Genomic DNA, 6,079 nt, shown 5'->3' with positions numbered 1-6,079 from the left:
GCTACATACAAAGCTCTAAAGAAAAATATCAATGCATTTCAGGGTCTTCAAGTGCTGAAGAAAGAAAAGTTAAAATTAATTAGGAGAGGCAGAGGAAAAATTGGGAAAAAATAAGAGAAAATCACAAAAAAGATTCAATAGTTTGGCAAAGAATGCACAAAAATACAGAAGAAAATAACATCTAAAAAATCAAAATAACTTAATGGTAAAAGAGGCACAAAATTCCACTGAAGAAAAGAATTTATCAAAAAGCAGAAATGTCCAAATGGGAAAAGATAGACAAAAATAAAGGAAATCAAATACTAATATCAAAAACTAAAAGGTTCAATTCAGCAACAATTAAGAGGAAATAAAGCATTTATTTGGAATTATTTTATCCAATTATAAGCAATAAATCTGACAGTCTAAGTCAGTGGTTCTCAAAGTCTGGTCCAGAGCATCCTGAGGAATCTCTGAAATCCTTTCAGAGAGTCTACAAATTCATAATTGGTTTTTATTTTTAATGTGATCAAAATATATAACTATAACCCACATAACCAAAAACTCTTTGGACAGATCCTCAATCATTTTAATAGGATAAAGATATTGAAAACAAAAGTTTGAGGACCACTGGAAATGAAATGGATGGATATTTACAAAAATATAAATTTCCCAGCCTAATTGAAGAAAAAACAGAATACTTAAATAAGCCTATCTTGGAAAAGGAAATTGAATAAGCCATTAATGAGTTGACTAAGAAAAAATTCCCAGTAGCAAATGGATTTACAATAGAATCCTACTGAAGAGTTAAATAATTACTCTTACAATTTCTAATACTATACAAACTATATGGAAAAGCAGGCAAACAAAGCATCATATCAAATTCCTTTTACAACACAAATGTGGTGGTGATACATAAACCAGGATGAATAAAATCAGAGAGGAAAAAAAACTACAAACCATGGACTGGTTCAAATATTTTTAAAATATCAGCACAATTGATCCCATCAATAAGAAAAGTAACAAAAATCCTGGGATTACCTCAATATATTCAGAAAAAATTTCAAAACACTACAGAACATAGTAATAAATGGAGCTTTCTTAAAAAATGATATCTAACTAAAAAAGGATGCCTATTATCACCACTATTACTCATTATGTATTAGGAATGTTATCTATAGCAATAAGAGAAGAAAAAGAAGTTGAAGGTGTTTGAAAAGGCAATCAGGAAACCAAACTATTACTTTTTGCAAATAATAAAATGGTATACCTGGAGAAGCCTAGAGAATCTATTAAAAAATCAGGTGGAACTCACACACTTTTTAGGAGCAAGATCAGTTTTTCTAATCCCTAATCTCAGTTGTGAAATCCCTCCCTCATTGAACCCATTGACTAGGGAGATGAGGTTAGCATTCTTTACCAATCCTCCTAAAATACACAGGCCTTAACATGGCCCCTCTCCCACTACATACATTGCATAAGCATTTTAATGAGCTTTAGTTCCTCCTGAGAAGAAGTTAATATTTATGAAGCAATTAAGGATGCACAAACACACACACACACACACACACACACACACACACACACACTCTAGCTAAATTATGACCTTTGTCCTACTTTAAGGTTTTTTGTTTTTGTTTTGTTTTTTTTACTGCTGAATTAATATTGTCCAGATATACCTAGTTTCAACTGGTTTCAGGAGTTCTCCTGCTCTAGAATTCTGGTTTTCCTCCACTATGGGAACATAATTTTGTTTGTTTGTTTTTGAGGCAATGGGCTTAAATGACTTGCCCAGGGTCAGAAAGTTAGGATGTGTTTAAGTGTCTGAGGCTGGATTTGAACTCAGGGACTCCTGAATTCAGAGCCAGCACTCAATCCAATGGTCAACGTAGTGGTATAAGATGATTGTCAATACACAATAGCATATTACAGAAGAAAAACTATAAAGGAGAAGTGGACAAAAGATATTTTTAGAAACATGTATGACTAGATAAGATGATATAATAAGAACAATTAATTGATAGTTCATATGTTCATGTTAAATCATTTGTCTTATAATTTAGCTATTATACATTTACTTCATCTCTTCATTTCTAAAGTTTTTAGAAGCCTAGGTTAATTGAAATATGAGCTGATACTATCCTAGGAATGTATTCATTGTTGAGCAAATAAAAGTGATCAAACAAAAGAAAAACTGGGACATTATGTGGCACAATGATCTGTTTGACTTTTCCTTATAACAGAAACTGATGGGTTGTAATTAGTATGTTCCCTCACAACTGAAGATTTACAATTCCTTAAAAAAACAAGGCTCAAGAAAAGGTGATATATATACTTCCTATTTAAGAACTTGAATCAAAATGAATGAAAGCAGAGAAGAGACAAATTCCTGTTAAAATCAAAGAGAAGGCATGCCTATATGAAAAAAGAGAGCCGAGTTCTAAAAGTCTGAAGAGGCTTACATCTAATCCTTATGTCTAAGGCTGAGATGTCTTAGAATAGTCGAGTGCTATTAGAAAGTTGTCACCATCTAAGATATAAGCAAGAGAGTAGGAGAAAAAAGGTAAAAGAAAAGAATGTGGAGATATGAAGAAAAAGAAAGGAAGACTTAGAAAAGATAGTCCTCATCACAAAGGTCTCTGGCACTTTCAAATGGTTCAATAACAGAAAAAGATAATGTTTTGTCAGTGGAAATGACATGGAAAAAGTGCATTACCATCTTTGCCTTTATACCTTCAGGCCTATAAGGTCTTTTCATAAGTATTATTAATCAGAGCACCTAGATTTAATTTTTTTCTGCTTTGATTGTTTATTATTGAAGGTTTTTATTTTCCAAACATATGTAAAGAAACATGATAAACACATATGTAAATCCAATATAGGCACACATAAAGGAAAAAAAATGACAAAGAAAACAAAACGTAAGCAAACCACAACAAAAAGAGTAAAATGTTAGGTTGTGATCCACACTCACTTCCCACAGTTCTCTCTCTGGGTGCAGATGGCTCTCTTCATCACAAGATCATTGGAACTGGTCTGAATCATCTTACTGCTGGAAAGTGTCACTTTCATCAGAAATGATTGTCCTATAATATTGATGTTGCCATGTACACTGATCGCCTGTTTCTGCTCACTTCCTTCAGCGTCAGTTCATGTAAGTCTCTCCAGGCTTTTCTGAAATCTTCCTGCTGGTCATTTCTTACAGAACAATACTGTTCCATAACATTCATATGCCACAATTTACTCAACCATTCTCCATTTGATGAGCATTCACTCAGTTTCCAGTTTCTAGCCACTACAAAAAGGGTCGCCACAAATATTTTTGCACATGCGAGTCCTTTCCCTCCTTTAAGATCTCTTTGGGATATAAGCCCAGTAGTAAACTGCTGGATCAAAGGGTATGCACAGTTTGATAGCTCTCTGAGCACAGTTCCAAATTACTCTCCAGAATGGTTGGCTCCATTCACAATTCTACCAACAAGGTATTAGTGTTCATTATCCCACAATCCCTCCAACATTTGTCATTATCTTTTCCTGTCACCTTAGCCAACCAGAGAGGTGTGTAGTGGTGCCTGTGAGTTGTCTTAATTTGCATTTCTTTGATCAATAGTGATTTAGAGCATCTGTTCATATGACTAGAAATGCTTTCAATTTATTCATCTGAAAATTATCTATTCACATCATTTGACCATTTATCAATTGCTCCCTTTTTTTCTTTAAATGAAATGACTCTGTGGTAAATATTATATTAATCAACAAGCATTTCTAAGTACTGACATGGTATCAGGTACTGCACTAAGTGCTAGGGATACAGAGAGAAGAACACAAAACATTCCTTGCCCTCCAAGAGTTGACATACCAGTGGTGCAGGCAACATTTAAAAGATGAGTATTTACATAATACATACAGAATAGAAGGAAGCTAACTGTAGAAGGGAAGATTCAAGTGATTGAGAGGGACAACAGAGAACCATAAGAAAAAAGACATTTGAGCTGAATGACTGAAGAAGTAAGGGAATGTCTACAGCTGGAGGTATGGAGAAAGACACACAATTCCAAGCAAGAGGGATTGCAAGTACAAAGGTACTGGGATGGGAGTAGGATGGCACGTCAGAGAAATGGCAAGCAATGTGGAAAAGGTTGGAAAAGGACTGGGATGTAAATTTCATGTAATCAGGTGTCTTCCATGTTCATGATTATCACACAAATTCCAGCTCTGATATGATCACAGAAAATGGAAAAGTAGCTTTTAAGATACAGCTATGAAACTTCCAAACTATCCACATGTTACAATCTTGAATTGTGTATTTCAGCATGTAAAACTTAGCCCTATATGACTCCAATTACCAGCAGTAAAGAAATATTTGATCATCAGTTTTATTATTACAGCTTTTTATTTACAAGATATATACATGGATAATTTTTCATCATTGGCCCTTGCAAAACTTTCTGTTCCAACTTTTCCCCTCCTTCCCCTCCCCCACCTTTTCATATCCTTTGACCATTTATCAATTGGAGAATGGCTTGATTTCTTATAAATTAGAGTCAATTCTCTCTATATTTGGGAAATGAGGCCTTTATCAGAACCTTTGACTGTAAAAATGTTTTCCCAGTTTATCATATCCCTTCTAATATTGTATGCATTAGTTTTGTTTGTACAAAGCTTTTCAATTTGATATAATCAAAATTTTCTATGTTGTGATCAATAATGATCTCTAGTTCTTCTTTGGTCACAAATTCCTTCCTCCTCCACAGGTCTGAGAAGTAAACTATACTGTGTTCTTCTAATTTATTTATAATCTCATTCTTTATGCCTAGATCATGAACCCATTTTGACCTTAGCTTGGTGTACGGTGTTAATTGTGGGTCAATGTCTAGTTTTTACCATACTAATTTTCAATTTTCCCAGCAGTATTTGTCTAATAGTGAATTCTTGTCCCAAAAGCTGAGGGCTTTGGGTTTGTCAAACACTAGATTATTAAAGTTATTGACTATTTTGTTCTGTAAACCTAACCCATTCCACTGATCAACTTGTCTATTTCTTAGCCAGGACCAAATGGTTTTGGTGACTGCAGCTTTATAATATAGTTTTAGATATGGCACAGCTAGGCCACCTTCATTTGATTTTTTTTTTTCATTAGTTCCCTTGAAAATCTTGGCCATTTGTTCTTCCAGATGAATTTTGTTGTTACTTTTCCTAGGTCATTAAAATAGTTTCTTGGGAGTCTGATTGGTGTAGTGCTAAATAAATATATTAGTTTAGGTAGTATTGTCATCTTTATTAAGTTTGCTCTACCTATCCAAAAGCATTTAATATTTTTGCACTTGGTTAGATCTGACTTTATTTGTGTGGAAAGTGTTTTGTAATTTTGCTCATATACTTTCTGACTTTCCCTTGGCGACAGATTCCCAAATATTTTATACTACTAACAGTTACTTTAAATGAAATTTCTCTTTGTAATTCTAACTGTTGGATTTTGTTAGTGATATATAAGAATGCTGACGACTTATGTGGGTTTATTTTGTATCCTGCAACTTTGCTAAAGGTGTGGATTATTTCTAATAGCTTTTTAGTAGAATCTCTGGTATTCTACTAAAATGATATGGTAAGTATACCATATCATTTGCAAAGAATGATAATTTGGTTTCCTCATTACCTATTCTAATCCTTTGATCTCTTTCTCAACTCTTATTGCCGAAGCTAGCATTTCTAATACAATATTGAATAGTAATGGTGATAATGGACAACCTTGTTTCACTCCTCATTATTGGGACTGGTTTAAGTTTATCCCCATTACATATGATGCTTACTGATGGTTTTCAATAAATGCTACTGACTATTTTAAGGAAAAGTCCAATTATTTCTATACTCTCAAGTTTTCTTTAAAAGGAATGGAAGTTGGATCTTATCAAATGCTTTTTCTGTATCTATTGAGAAGATCATATGGTTTTTGTTAATTTGGTTATTGATATAGTTGATTATGCTAATAGTTTTCCTAATATTGAACCAGCCCTACATTCCTAGTATGAATCCTACTTGGTCATGGTGTATTATCCTAGGGATGATTTTCTGTAATCTTTTTTGCTAATATTTTATTTAA

This window comes from Antechinus flavipes, chromosome X (genome assembly GCF_016432865.1).
Source record: "Antechinus flavipes isolate AdamAnt ecotype Samford, QLD, Australia chromosome X, AdamAnt_v2, whole genome shotgun sequence".
NCBI classification, from domain to species: domain Eukaryota; kingdom Metazoa; phylum Chordata; class Mammalia; order Dasyuromorphia; family Dasyuridae; genus Antechinus; species Antechinus flavipes.
This window is presented reverse-complemented; position numbering follows the sequence as displayed.